Source organism: Tupaia chinensis, unplaced genomic scaffold (assembly GCF_000334495.1).
Source record: "Tupaia chinensis unplaced genomic scaffold, TupChi_1.0 Scaffold000328_1, whole genome shotgun sequence".
Taxonomy (NCBI): Eukaryota; Metazoa; Chordata; class Mammalia; order Scandentia; family Tupaiidae; genus Tupaia; species Tupaia belangeri.
In genome coordinates this window covers 1,987,343-2,001,639 of record NW_006159822.1, presented here as the reverse complement: position 1 = coordinate 2,001,639, position 14,297 = coordinate 1,987,343, and the positions used below count along the sequence as shown (strand labels likewise).

At 40.9% G+C, this 14,297-nt stretch overlaps 1 protein-coding gene across 3 annotated transcripts in view; it reads left to right on the top strand.

Annotated features, from left to right (window-relative positions):
* Positions 1 to 14,297, top strand: part of NSMCE2 (NSE2 SUMO ligase component of SMC5/6 complex) — a 244,394-nt gene that overhangs the window by 165,133 nt on the left and 64,964 nt on the right. The gene's annotated exons all lie outside the window — the stretch shown is intronic.

Here is a 14,297-nt window from a genome sequence, read left to right as displayed (position 1 = left end):
TGATGCTCAAACACAGAAAAATACAGTATCAAATGTAAGTGTTTGCACAAATATAAAACCAAGTATTTTGTCACCTTTAAATCTTAATTTAACAGTGATTGCTGAGAAGCTATAGCAAACTGTAAATTAAATGAATAATAGCCAGTGGCCAAATGATTTCAAAAACAAAAACACAAAAATTCTTTCAAAAAATGTTTTGGGGGACCAGCAGTTAGCGTAATGGCTATGTCGCTGGACTCCTGTGTAGTCGACTGCAGTTCAAGTCCCGGACCTGGTAACATAAACTCACGCCAGGTGTGTGTGCATACATGTCCAATATCCCGAGAGGAGAAAGGAGGAGAAGGGATTGCGGCGTGGCCATCCCCCCAGGGGGGTGATTTCTCGTTTTCTGTCTCTTCTATCTCTCTCTGTCTTTCTGGCGAGTGCACACGCCCTATAGCAAAAACCACTCAAAAAAAAAAATTTTGACCCCCAAATTTTTTAATTGGATTATGAATGCATCTTTTAATATGTTTGATACAGTGTCAATGGAGGAGGCTCCATAAACCTACTTGGGATCTTTAAATTGCCTGGATCTACAGTACTGTATACATAGCCCAAGAAATATTTGCTGGACTGTTAATCATAGTTAAACAATGATGGTGTTTGTTGTTGTAAAAGTGAGGAAGCATGGGTATTTTATTTTATTTATAAGAAAGGAAGAGAATTATGGGAATTTACCCAGTGTGTGTGGAATGCATGCCATATTCCTGCAAAGATATTGAGCAATCTCTAGGGCCCTGCAGTGGCACCAGTAAGGGCCTCCTGGCCTTACTCTCAGATTTACTGCCACCCTGGCTGGTTCCTTCAGAAGACAGGAAATTGGAGGTGGCGTAGAAACCCTGTGGGCAGACTCTAGAGTAGAGGAAGCAAAGACATGCCGTTGCCAGTCCTGGGAATAGCACGGGAGCAAAGGCTCAAGCCTCATGCGTGCTGTTGACCACGAGGCATGCCGGACTGGCCTTTCTACTTGCCCCTCACACTTGGGATACTCAAAGTACCGAGCCATTGTTTTAGAGGCTGATGATGTGGCACCTGTGTTGACAGTATAGCAGAAGTATTTTCTGTGCAATAAGTACTGAATATTTCAATTTGGGTAGGTTTTTTTTTTTTTTTAATATGCTCTTACATTAGTCAGGAGGGTCTTTTTTTTCCTTTTCACTTTGATGTTGTTTGGGTTTTCATTCTGTAATATAAATTACAATTCCAGAAGTTGAAATGTACTTTAGTTTGTTCAAAACCTGATGTAGACCTTAATAGCTTTCACTAGCTGTGCATCATGTTAGTATGCTTTACTACTGAAGGGTCATACCTAATGTTATCTCCCTCCCAAGCATCTAGAGAGGATTCACCTCACAGTGAAAACCAGGATGGCATTGGGATTGAGGCACCTTTAGCTGGAGGTTAGAACCATAGTCAGGTGTGAAAATGTAAAGCCCTATTAAATATGTTGTTTGTCTAATCATTTTAAAACATCAACTGCAATCACCACAAAAGAAGTTTCTTCTTTAATAAGTGGGTTCATGTGATCTGTCATCTCCAAAAATTTTGAGTTGTCATTTAAATACACATGTATTTTTCAAAAGAAATCATCAAACAGGACATTCCACTCATATTACAAAGCTATTTTGGGGGTAAATATTTTGATAGATGTGGTTCAGTGCACCTGGGAGCTGAGACATGGCTGAGCCTGAGGCAGTTAGCACAGATGGAGCCCTGAGATATGTCAAGGGTTGGGTTTTTCCCCTGCATGTGCTGCAAATGGCTGATTATGGCAGCATGAACATTAACATTTTCTTTTTTCTTTTTGCCAGAGGGCATATGAGCTCACCAGAGACAAAGAGACAGAGAGAAGGAGAGGGAGAAAGTACCCTCCACTGGGACAAGGTCATGCCATAATTCCTTCTTCATTTCTCCATCCTATCGGGGTTTGAGCCATGTATGCACATGCACCCAAGATGTTTTGTTTCAAGTTGCCAGGGCCAGGATTGGAACCACTTATCACCCATGTGAGATCCAACTGCCTTAACCACCATACCACCTGACTGGCCCCAGAAAAGTAGCTTTCTTACAAGAAATGGTCTCATTATTTAAGAATGATGACAGCCATACTAGGACTTCTCTCACAAGTCAATTTAACAAGGGGTATGTTATAACAGGGGTGTTCTGTTAAGTAAGGTACTAATTTGTCACACGGAGATCCTCTTCCCCAGCCCTCCAGCTAGTCAGGATCTTGAGTGTATTGCATCCCCACTGTGTTGAATGACATGTTAAAACTTGTAACACTTTTTTTTTTTCCTTTCTGAGCTAAGGTCCTGTCTTTCACAATCTTAAAAAAAAGGTTGTCCTTATGAAGGTGACATTGTTTTTATGGTTTAACAGCAGAGGAGTAGTAAACCAAATATAGTAATCTGCTCTCTTCCTAATTCAGGGGAAAAAAAAAACATGAATCATATAACTATGAGCATGTTTTTTGTCTTTTTAAAAATTTTCTCATTGGAGTATAAGTCCTCCAATGGTAGGAACCACCTTTGTGTTTTCATCCAGTGGTTGTTGACTAAACATTGAGGGACTCATTATTAAGAAAGTGACAGTTTTCTCTTTCTTTTTCAAATTACCTAATTACCTCTGTGTGTGTGTGTGTGTGTGTGTGTGTGTGCATGTGTGTGTGCTCACCAGAGTTGGGGAAGGGAGGGAGGAGCATCCCACTGTGGGGTATGGTCACACCCTCACCCCTTCTCCTCCACTTCTCTGTCCCGTCAGGATTGGGAGAAAATATGCATCTGGTGCACTTTTTGAAGTTATTAGGGTGAAGATCACACTGTAGTTGGCTGTGTGGAATCTGGCTCCCTTAACCACTCAGCTGTAGGGTCAACCCAGCAATTTTCTTGAATATCCCAAAAGCTGTCAGTAAACAGAATGATAAAGGTGATTTAAACAAACAAACAAACAAACAAACTATCTTTATCCACAACTTTAGTAGGAATGTGGGCAGTATGAGCCAGTTAACAAAGTTACCAATCTCTTCCATGCCTTTGGTGGGAGTTGGCTCACCGTAAATTTAGTTGTGTTTCAAGAGAGATATAGGCCCAAGTAGTTCCTCAGAGAGACTCTCCCTAAATTCAGCAACTGAATTTGATTTTCCAGAGTATTTCTAAACTGATGAAATGTTCTTTTAAAACCATTTACCTAAAATGTTTCTGTGATTGCAACATCCCATAAGCCTATTACGTTCTTTCATTGAACAGTTTTATTGTTCTGTGTGCAGACTGCTTATTTGAAGCAGTAAAGCTGGGTTGACTGCAGACCTAACAAACAGGGTTTTTTTTTTTTTTAAACAGTGAGAGAAACTACATATTTCCTATCATAATTTGTAGTATTAAAAAAAAAAAAACCTTGTTTAGAAATGGTCCTGTTAACCCCATTAAAAAAAAAAAAAGTCTCTACTTGAAATCCAGCTATTACAATCTAAAATGCTATGAAATATGTGATGCTAGCAATGATTCTGATCCTCATATGGTTCTAACTTTTTGTTTGAGACCCAGAGTGGAGAAAGTGCTTAAATGTCTGTAGATTCCTTATTTAACACATAGGATTCAATAGCAAGTCACTGACGAATTGAGGAAATATTTTTATTACATTATGAAGTCCAAAGTTTGGTAAGGGAAATCTTGTTATAAACCCGTATAGTCCATCTGTAATTATATTTGGATTGAATAAACAGGTTTAATGCAGTAATTTCTCAAATGCAGATTTGCCGCCCCAGCTGCTGCCCCACAAACTTCCTGACTTCCTGAATAGGAGCACAGCTGAAAAGACCACAGACTTTTTCAGGAAGAACACTCTGCCCACCTACCCAGAATGGGTCAACAAATGCCGATGTCAACTCTTCTTTTTGCCTGCAACCCTTGTGACAATAATAAGCAGATTTAAAGAATTCAGACCTGTGCCGCTGACAGCCCTTCTTCCTTAGGCGACGTGGCTGGGATATTGTTAGCCATGTGCCGGAACTGCGGAGTACCGCAAGCACCAGCACAAGTCATTAGACCTGCCAGTAGAAGGACACTGGCCCAATTTGTAATTTGTAGTGGTGCTTTGATGCTGGAGACATTCTGGTTTTGGAGACGAGAGCAATTTGTAATTGAGCTCTCTGTATTTTAGCAACTGAAGCAAAGACACACCTTCAATCACTAAGTGACTAAATGATCAGTGCCTTCTGTGGCAAGGCTGCCGAGGAGACAGTAGATGTATTGCCAGGGTGATTGGACAATCACTCTCTCAATATATATTCCCTCAAAGTATATTAGGAACTAATATACTTCAAATCTACCTCCATGCTCTGTCTAGCTCATAGTTGAAAACTCAAAATCCAATAGAGCAGGGGTCTCCAACCCCTGGGCCATGTGGCCTGTTGAATACCCCCTCCCAGCCTCTGGATCCCCAACTGTCAGGCAGCAAGAGGTGGGGGACAAGTGAGCAAGCAAGATTTCATCTGTGTTTGTAGCTGCCCCCATCACTTGCATTGTTGCCTGGGCTCTGCCTCCTGATGGTATTGGATTCTTATGGGAGCATTAACCCTATACTTGTGGGACTGTTTCATTGTATATTGTAAGGTGGTAGGGGTGGAAATGGGGTGCACAATGGATGTGGTGCTCTTGGGTCAATCTGGGACCACCAGCATGCTCATCTGTGGAGGGATTGTCTTTCACAAGGTCAGTCTCTGGTGCAAACAAGGTTGAGGACCTGTGCGATAGCAGCTCAGGAGAACAGTAAATGAATAAAAATGGACTCTACTGAAGGGAGTGAGCTCGAGAACAAATGCCCTGTCTAATGTCACATCTTCCAGTTTTTCTGTCTACAGAGACTGGAAATGTTGCATTTGTATTTATTTTTGAAAAGTTTATTTCTTCTATGAGCAAGAAAGACAGAGACAGCATTTCCAGGAGACTTGATGCCAAGATCGGCCTTCAGTTTAAGCCAGCCCCAGATCCTGGGCGAGCGTAGGTATCCACGTACCTCTCTGAGGTATGGAACCTTCCCTTATGGGTCAGCTGCACGGAATGTTGCATTTTACTGCTACACACCCTCTGACCCCAGAAATTTGGAATTTTTAAATACTGGCTATTGATTGGAATTTTAAAAGCAATGTTTAGCTGGACAAAATCTATTTTCAGGCTACATGTGGCTAATGGGTCACATAGTGACCTCTGGTCTGCTTCACTAATTCCGTTATTTTAAGAGTCAGAACTTGTCCTTTAGATTTGCAGCTTCTGTCTTGTAGAACTACTAGCATCTAGAGAAAGTCGGTACTTCAGTCTGTGTCAACGAGGACACAGTAATTTCCGCCGAGTTCAACTCAGCATACAGTCACTGTGCGTCGTCTGTGTGTTACACACTGTGCTTGGGTACCTGGAGTAACACTCTCCGGCAGTGGTTCGCCAACTTTTTGGCACCAGGGACTAGTTTCATGGAAGACAGTTTTTCCACAGGCTGGGGAGTGGGTGGTTTCGGGATGATTCAAGCATGTTACATTTATTGTGCACTTTATTTCTATTATTATTACATTGTAATACAGGATGGATTAATTATACATCTCACCATGATAGGGAATCTGCAGGAGCCCCGAGCTTGTTTTCCTGCACCTAGACGATCCCATCAGGGAGCTCCGATGACAGATGAGGACCGAATGCTGCCACTGATCTGACAGAAGGTGGAGCTTAGGTGGTGGCGGGAGTTATGAGGAGTGGCTATAAAAACGTCCCTGGCTCATCTGCCCTCACCTCCCACTGTGTGGCCCAGTTCTTAACAGGCCACGGGCCGGTACCAGTACCTGTAACCTTCCCATGTGGCTCAGTCTTGCAGTGTTGCATTTTACTGCTGTACCTCCCTCTGGCTTCAGGAATTCAAAATTTTCAGAAAATCTGAATTTTTAAATATTGACTTTTGACTGGAATGAAAACCAATGCTTAGCTGACAGAACCTATTTCCAGGCTACATATGGTCAGTGGGTCACATATTGACCTCTGGTCTGCTTCACTAATTCCTTCATCGAAGAGTCGGAACTTGTCCTTTAGATTTGCAGTTTTTGTCTTTTAATGTTATTACAGCTATCACCTAGAAAAAGCCAGTACTGCAGTCTATACCAGTACTGGTGTGTGGCCTGGGCCGGGGACTCCTGCTCTACAGGCTTCAAGGTATCTGCTGACTGTGCAAGAGCAGAGTCCCCGACACTTGTGACAACGTGTGTGGCACAGTGTGGAGCCCTGTGGGTAGTCCTGGACTCTTCTTGCGAATCTTTTTTACCCAAATTATGGCTGGAAAGAATAAGAATGGTACTGAGGAAGGCCGCTATGCTGTTGCAAGATGGCAGCCGGGCCTAGGTGTGGAAAACCAGACTACCTGGATTAGGATCTTGATGTGCTTCTTGATACCTTTATCACCTTGGGCATATGATAAATCCTCTCTGTGGTCTCACTTTCCACATGTGTAAGTGAGAATAGTAAAATACCTACATTATGGAGTTATTACGGTGATTAAATAAGATTACCTTAGCTAGGACGCCCTCGGCACAACACCTGACACACAGTGCATGCGTATAATTATTAACCACTGCTGCTGCCATGTTTTTAGTTAAGAGGACACTGCACTTCGAATCAAGAGACCTAGGTTTAGGGACCCATTCTGCCTTTTAGTATTAGGGCCAACTAAAAACTGCTTCATTAATCTCTGCGAACATCAACACAATTAAGATAACATGCAGATTAAGTATAATTAAGACACAAAAACAGATGCACAGATGAAAGGTTTTGTTTGATGGTAGGAGAGGCTGTCATCATGACAGCATGGGGAGGTGGCGTTGCCCTTCTGACACAGCGCGATCAACGTGTAGACCAGAGAGGAACCCAGACCCTGTTTTGCCTCACCCTCAGTCTCAACTCAGGGGCTCTGAGCCACAGTACAACAGTGGGCTTTTATTGGCTTTAGAAAGACTTATAAAATAAAATTTTAGAGAGTAAAAAGTATATTTAAATGTCCTCCTCTTTGTTAAAATTATCTCCAAAGGAAGATGATATCCTTGACTTAGGCTTGCTTTCTTTATGTATTTTTAAGTTCCTTTATTTATCCCATGAGTGGGAAATAGACACAGAACCCCGCAGGGTCTAGACACCACGATCTGTCCCAATCTCAGCCAGCCAAGGGTTTTGATCTCTTGTGCGCCTGGCACTTGGGAAGGTCTGTGACACGAACCCAGAACTTTCCTGTGTGACTCAATCTCACAAAGCATTGCATTTTACTGTGGGGTTATCATCCAGCCCCTACACTTTGGGAGAGTTCATGGGACACAGTGATACAGAGCTAAGACTGTCATCCACTGGAGCGAATGAGCCATAGGGGAGCTGGAGACCAACCTTGTTTCAGAAATGAGGAAACTGGACCAGAGGTATTCCATCCATATCCAAGACTGCTCACAAGCAGTCATTTCCCCAACCTAAGATTCTTAGATGCAGTTGTATTGAGGAGTTTTCACCCCTTCTCTGACTTCCCACATTTTTAAATACGTACCATTCATATTTCCATTTTTTAAATTCCTTCATAAGAAAAATGACAGTGGATATGAAATCACTATTTCTGCATCACATTCAGTACATATTATTTGAATCTGAATCTAAAGAAAGGATTTCACTGGGTTATTTTATGCTGTAATAATATTAGAATAACAACAACAACAAGTGTAGCATCATAGTCCAGGGGGATCTTTATTTTTGTTTTGTGTAAAAAAATAACTTCAAACAACCAAATGAAAATAGATTGATCAAAGCAGTGAAAACTCTGTTCTCCGCTCCAATGGAAAGAGAGCCTAATTTTTATGCAGGCTTTTTATAGCTTGTGTGCTAATTGACTCAGAGTTAGCACCTGTGCAATCTATTTTTTAAAATCTGACTAAAATCTACATCTTAGTGAAATTCTAGGAAAGAATAGCAGCTGGTGCCACATCTGTTTGAATGATGCAATGTAGGAAGTATTCTATATATAGTTGGAATTTGAGTCAAATGCACTTCCATGCTGTACTGCGAAGTATCAGTTGAACTAGATCTGAAGGAGCTTATCATTAAAATAACCTCAAACTAAAGTGGTACAGATTTCTCTGGAAGGCAACAAATATTTACCTTAAGCCGTCTTTGTTAGCAAACTTTTAATGTAACTGGTCTATTCCCTCCTGCCAGATGGGGAGGAAGATTATGCTAGAGCTCAAAGGAGTAAAAATCACACTGGCCCAAGAAAACGGCTTATTACTAGAAGTCTTCCTAGTTAATAGCATAAGGATGCCTTGTTTCTATTTTTTCTTGGTCTTTGAGTTTCATAGCAAATGAGTTAGCTTTCAATATCTCTCGCTCCTCTTCTCCCTCTTTTCCTTCTTCCCTTCAACGATGTTTCATAAATGCCATTCTGTGCTGAGAACTTTTTGTATATATCCTGAGCATCCAGAGAAGAGTAAGAAAGACACGGTTTCTACTCTCATAGGGTTTCAAAGAATAAATGACGTAATGGATATGTTACTTTAAGCATGTCCATTTAGATAACACTGTGCCTATAAAGCTCTGAGTAGTGCTTAGCATATTAAGTATCAATAGATGAGAGCTGTATATGAAAACAGTGTAAGGGTCTGCAACACCTGTAATGGCAGACCCAGTACAATAAGCTGCCGTTCGCCCAAGCCTCTGTGGTGCAGTTGGTAGCATGCCAGACTGTAGAGCTGGAAGCCACATGTGCTGAGTTGGAATCCCATCCCAGTCAACCTGAAAATGTCTTCCGTGCCATTGAAATCTCTCTGGGAAATATCTACAGGTACCTGCAGATTGCCAGATTTTCCAGTCTGTATCTTGCCGAGTCTCTTCACATCATTTATCATTTTGAGTTGGGGCTAGCAGGTGGTGTGGTGGTTAAGGCACTGGATTCCCCCAGGGGGCCAACCATGGTTTGAGTCCCAGACCTGGCAGCTTGCTTTCTCACTTTACCTCTCTCTCTCTCTCTGCTCAAATTGAATAATAATAATAATAAAAGACAGCAACAACAAATAAAATTTGGGGCTCTTTAATGATCCCAGAAACTATTATCCCCTTCTTTTTTCCAAACTTCTTAGTTCTGTGTCCACACCTATCAGAGGTAGCCCTTTTATAAACTGACTACTCTTGTGTCATTTCAATTACAATGTCGGCTTCCACACCCACCTTTATGGTGCGGAGCAAGATCCCTCTCTATAATCCTGTCCTTATTGCTCCTCTGTCCACTTGGATGTCTCAGGAGCACATCAGCATTACCATGGTGTTTATTCTTCTGAAATCACTTCTCAGAGCCTCCTGGAATTTCCATTCAAGCAGGAAACCTGGAGTCATAATTAGCCTAGCCCCCTTTCTTTACTCTACATTATCAGTTATTTTTCCTTTTAGGTATTTCTCAAATCTGTTCTCTCTAAGCACTGATCTCTTTTGCTGGCAATTGTTTTTACATGCATTTTTCTCTGTTTCTGAAACACTTCTCTCAACTTTTATTGTGGTTGTCGTTAACATGACTAGTATGTTCTTACTAATTCAAGCTTTATTGCCCCTTTCCTCCAAGCATGTGTCTTTCTTAATGCTCTCCAGACACTGTGTGTCTGCTTTCCCCACTAGGCTGGTTTACTTAAACAAGTACTATTCCCTACTCTTAATTCAGCTTTGTATTTCCAGGGCCTACAACAGTACCTGAAGCTTACCATACTTTCAATAAATACTTGTACAACGGAATCGAACTTCTTTCTAGAACCTGAAAAGCCCAGGAAACAGGAATTTCGGAGGAAAATACAGGGAGTTACCCGTGTATCTTGTTCGCGCATCTGCTCTGGGACTGTGGGGGTGGATGAGTACCCGTCTTCAGCCTCCCATCGTTGCCTTTGTTCATGCAACACGTGTCCTGTCCTCTCAGACACAGTGTCTGCTCCTGCTCTCAGTCTGCCTACCTCCTGCTGTTTCTCTTGTGTTCATTCGGGGCCCACCTCAGGAGGGTTAGATGCCGCTCATCCATGCTGGTGCCCCTAGCATGACATTTATCAAAGGGCACTGTGGTTTCTTGTTTCCTGCTGGCCTTCCCCAGTTACCTGTGAGCTCATTTAGGACAGAGGCAAGCTGCTCCTCTTACATTGCATGCCTGATAGTTCTGCTTACTGAGTGGTGGAAAATGAAAGAATATAGTTTTAAAGTAGCAGATGTTTGTGGTTGTGCTATTACTGAAATATCTAGAATATAAAGCTTAGGTTTACTTTCTTCAGAAGCACCTTCAAGTCCTGTGTTGTAGGTGTATCCCAATTCTTCTGGGTCCAGTTAGCAGTTGTTAATCAGATTAGCTGATCACTACTGGGCTTAAATCAAAGCATTCGTTATCAAAGCCTTTTTGTTTATGAGTACAAATACACCATTGACATTTATAAGAAGAATTATTTTCTCCCCTGAATGTTAACTAGCCACAAAAGCTGGTGTACACATGTGATAGTGTTTTTCATGGAGTTTAAAGAATGTTGGCCTTTGATGTTCTGCCCTTGAATAGAAATGAGTCTGTATTATGAAATCATCAGTGAAGAAAGGGGAGCTTCTAGACAAGCACCTGAAAAGCATCATTAGAATTGTGAAGTATTAAAATACAATAGATCCTTTTTTTTCTGACATAGAAGAGGGTTACATTTTCTGGGAGTAGCCAATATGTCTTATACTATAAAAATGAGTGGCATTAAGTAAAATCTGTTAATGCTCATACTAAATAGAAATGTCTTAGTTAAGCCATGACTGAAAGTGAAGAACAGAAACACAAGGTAGCTTTAGCAAAAATAAATAAATAATAAATAAGCTATGAGGAAATGGGGGGCGGGGGATGGGGTCTTATGGGAAAGGGACTAAACCAGAATCCAATATGGGACTCTTTTGGTCTTTCTCAGACCATAAAATTTTCCATCTCTACTTGTTTCCATGACTTGACTTGCTTCCTTTTTTTTTTTTTTTTTTTTCTTTTCATTCTCTTAGACTGGCTTTCTCAGTTTCTCTGGCCATCTGGCAGAAGATGACTGCCTTGTGGCACTTTAGGTTATACATCCTCTTTTCAGGTCATCTACAGAGCCCAGATGTAGTTGGAACCTCTCAGTTCTGATTCCAGTCTCTCAGAAAAAAGAAGTTGGTTGCTGCAGCATAGGTCAGAAGTCCACTGTGGTCCAGGCAACAGTGTTCATGACTCTTCACATGATGCAAATATGGTTACCTCCGTACCCATCTGAAGGCGAAAGGTGCAATTCTCAGACAGTATGAGCCATATGAGGCAGACAGACAACCCCCACCCCACTGAAATCCATGGAAGCATGAGATTAAAAGTGCAAGGTCGTAGCACTCTTCCCAGCAGATGCTGGTTCTTGTTATTGCCCGTTTCCTTCACCAAGCTTTACTCCAGGTACCACATCTTACTTATGTTTAATTCCCGAGTGCCTGGAGCAGCGCTTGACAATAAATACATATTCATTGGATGAGCAGAAACAGACACGGCGCTGTCTTTATGGAAATTACGGTCCAATAATGAAAGCAGGCAGTAAACAATAAACACACAGAAAGCTATATTGTGCTGAGTACTGGGAAAGTTAAAAAAGGAAGAGAGGGAAAAGAGGGGTTACCAAACTAGAGCAGAAACTTTCAGAAGGTAATTGCTGATGTTACAACTCAAGGTAGCTGTACTAACTTTACTTATTCATCCCAAGAGACTGAAAACTGTAATCATAAAAGATTCTGTTTCCACTTCATTTCATTTCTATTTTAACAAATGACAAATTTGTGGCTTACATGAAAATGCGAGCTACTAAAATGTGGTTATAAAGAGCCATATTAAAACTATAAACATAATTAATGTTTGTGGATATCTTTTAATTTTTATCTTCCAATTTTAAATTGGTAAACTCCTAGCCAGAACCTGATGTAGTTGTAAAACAGTTGTTTGAGATGATGAGTGATTAATTAAATTCCTAAAAGAAGAGAGATTTCAGCCAACTCTGTGAGGAGATTTGGATTAAGATTACAAATAACAGCACATGAAAGACACATTCTCTATAGAACAATCAGCCAGGATCTGCTACTACATTGATACAAGTTTTATCAATACGTATATGTGGAAAGATTATCTTCTGTGATCTTGTGATAGTTAAAGTGACTAGAGGAGAAGGGATCTAGGAAATATGTTTCTCTGGAGTTAAAGTAGTATTACCTGTTGCCAGTATATAGCAGAAAGATTCTGGAGCCAAGCCACATTTCCTAAATAAAAATTAACCCAACTTTTACCTAGCTTTATTAATTAGAACAACTAAGAGGAGTTTCTGTATAAACAACTCCAAAGCCCTAGTGTCTTGTTACTATAGATTTATTTCCTATGTAAAGTCCAATGTAGATAAAGTGGGCATCTATTCCCTAAAGTTGTTCAGGGACTCAGGCTTCTCCCATCACCCTAGTGTCTTGTTACTGTAGATTTTTTTTCCTATGTAAAGTCCAATGTAGATAAAGTGGGCATCTATTCCCTAAAGTTGTTCAGGGACTCAGGCTTCTCCCATCCTGTGGCTCCTTTTAAGCTAGTCCATGGGGAAAGAGAGGTCTAGGCCAGGCAGTACATATCACTTCTGCTCACATTTCATTGGCCAGGATTGAGTCACATAATACCGTACCTACCTACAAGGAAAGATAGGTAAGGAAAGCTACTTGGGGTCCAAGGAGGAAGAGAAAATGTAGTGAATATTATGGGTACAGTGCTTGCCACTCTAGCAACATATAGATAGGTGGAATATATAGGTAGGTGGAATAGCGATATATAGGTGTGGAAAAATATATATGCAAAGGATAATATTATGGGGAGAATGCTTTGTATCTTTAGAAGAATTCTGTTTATAAAATTTTTAATTATTTCAGTCAAACTATCTTTCAAAGCAGAAAAAATAATGACAAGTAATTGGAATTTAGGAAATGCCATTTAGAAGACTCTTGCCACAGATGGTGTTGGTAGCTTCTACAAACCACCTGGAATTCCCTGGTCCTGCCAGTGCTAGAAAACCCAGAAGAAAATTACGAATACACTTATCTATAAAGTACTGCTATTTAAGCAGAATAGTGGTAGTTCTTACCTTCCTTTCCAAAGCAGAGCAATGATAGTGATGTACTCGTCAAAGCATGTCATCATTTTCTCCTGGAGTGTTCTACATAGAAATGAGTTTACAGGTTGGAGGTCAGATCTATTGAACACTCTCTTTAATCTGAAGCAGCTTTTCCTACACAAGAATTTACGAAAGAGTATAATTTTATAATTTGACTATCCTGTCCCCAGGGGCCTAGTTCATGTCTGATCAACACAATCCTCACTATGATTACAATAGCTTTGCCTCAGCTCTGTTTTCAGTTCCACTACAAGAGCAGCTTATACTATTGAGCACTTACTGTATGCGCCATGCGCTATTCTTTTTTTTAGAGAGGTTTTTGCTATAGGGTGCATGTGCTCACCAGACAGAGAGACAGAGAGACAGACAGCAAGAAATCATCCCCCAGGGGGGATGGCCACGCTGCAATCCCTTCTTCTCCATTCTCCTCTGGGAATCTTGGGCACACATGCACACACACCCGGCGTGAGTTTTAAGCCACCAGGTCCAGGACATGAACCACAGTCGACTACATGGGAGTCCAGCAACATAGCCATTACGCTAACTGCTGGTCCCCACCATGCACTATTCTATGCACTTTACATCCTCACAAAAAAAATCCACCTGGTGTGCATTATTATTATTCTCCTTTTGCAGATGGTGAAAGTAGGTACAGAGATGTCTATCAACTTGCCCAAGATTGAACTGCTAGTAAGTGGGAGAGCTCAAATTTAAACCCAGGCAGATTAGTTCCAGTTCTCTTTAACATCAAACAAGAACAGGAATTTATATATATATATATATATATATATACACACACACACACATACACACATGCACACGCACACATATGTGTGTGTATATATATATTAACAAAACAGAAACAACCACAGGGGAAGAGGATGACTTCTTGCCTGTATTCTCAGGCATCTTGTCCATTAGCGCACTTTGGAAGTATCCCCTCTCCAGAAGTTTGTCAAGGAGATACAAACTGGGCAGTTTAAGAACATGTCTCTGATTGTTATAAGCAGGACCGACTAAAACTTGAAGGACATAATTGCCTTTTACATACCAT